A 1,538-nucleotide genomic window follows, 5' to 3' on the forward strand; every position below is an offset into this window, starting at 1 on the left:
CATTAAAGCAACTCGCATAATTATACTCATCAAAAACGCGGCACTGTATGGTGGCGCCGTCTTTTGGGCATAAATGATTCGTTATATTATGACTTTTCCATCTACTGTGAAAGGCATGTGCAATCTTTGCTAAGTTATTACTGACGCACTTGCTATTTCCATATACAAGCGATCGATGGAATCGAATGCAAAATATAAGAGACACTTAAACGTCTAACCGAAAATAACGTTTTTACAGTTCACTTTAGCTCATTGATTTATTAATACGTATATGGAATAATGTTATTTTAACATTTCAGCGACCTCTGCTACTGCTTTTCATTCGTGATTTAAATCTAATGCATGTGATATAGATAATTAATTCACCCGTGAAAAAGGGTTCATAACTTCCCGCATGTATAAACAAACACTAAGATTACTGTCAAATGCAGCGCTAGCATTTCCAAACGATGAAATCACTTTCAGACCCGGAGGCTAAAATGTTCACTGACATTATAGTAGTAGCATCGTGAAATATATAAGGCACGTAGGCGTACCATATAAAATTTAATGACTGATGGATAATTCGTGATATTTATGGTCGTACATTATGAAATACGGATAGCTAATCGATGCAGGACATTATTGGGATTGCGCGGCATATGTTCAGGGATGTAATTTACCTTATTTTGGTGGGCCGGGGTGAATATATGAGCGCGCCGCCGTATGTGGGTGTATTAATTATGACGCGGATGTTTCTAACATATTAGCCAGATGTCGGTATATTAGGCGAAATTGCGCGGCACCCAAAAGTGTGATTAATTCGATGTCTCGTGGGAAATTAGATTACATGTAGCTTGAGTTTTTTAGGGACTATAGATAGTATCAGGAGTAGATAATAGGGAATTATCTATTTCCCTATTAAAATCTAATTTCCTTAATCTATTAAATTCTAATTTCCCTATTATCTACTCCTGATAGTATATAATACATGGGCACACATGTAATATATATAATACATAATATAGATCTATATTATGACACTTCTAATATTAGATGTAGATTAGATTTTGATAGGGGTTGTAGATGGGATATTGTTGCTATAGGCACTGTAACTGCATAGCGTGCATTGTGCGGGCGACTGCGTAAGTAGAATCGTGTTGATGCATCTGGGTTCGTTGTTTTCACAAGATGCAGTGTCTGTCGCCGGAATTCACAGGAAAGGGGGCGAATTAATTCTATGTGAAGGTCATATCTTTCAGCTGCCTCATGTGTTTCGACTTTAGATGACCCCCCGTTGTCTGTTATCTGAGAAACCTTCCGTGTAAACTGTAAACATATTGAATGTGTATAATATATATCTTTGACGTTAGGCGCTGACGTGCCCTGCCCACACATCGTTCATCTTTGTCTATGTATAGGTTATACTGGAATTAACTGACCTTGGCAAATCTGTACGCGTCATCAATTATTTTGTCATGTCCATGCTCGGAGTTGAGGAAAAGAGAGGGAGACAGAGAGAGAGAGAGAGAGAGAGAGAGAGAGAGAGAGAGAGAGAG

The sequence above is a fragment of the Priapulus caudatus genome, unplaced genomic scaffold (genome assembly GCF_000485595.1).
Source record: "Priapulus caudatus unplaced genomic scaffold, Priapulus_caudatus-5.0.1 Scaffold849, whole genome shotgun sequence".
NCBI lineage: Eukaryota > Metazoa > Priapulida > Priapulimorpha > Priapulimorphida > Priapulidae > Priapulus > Priapulus caudatus.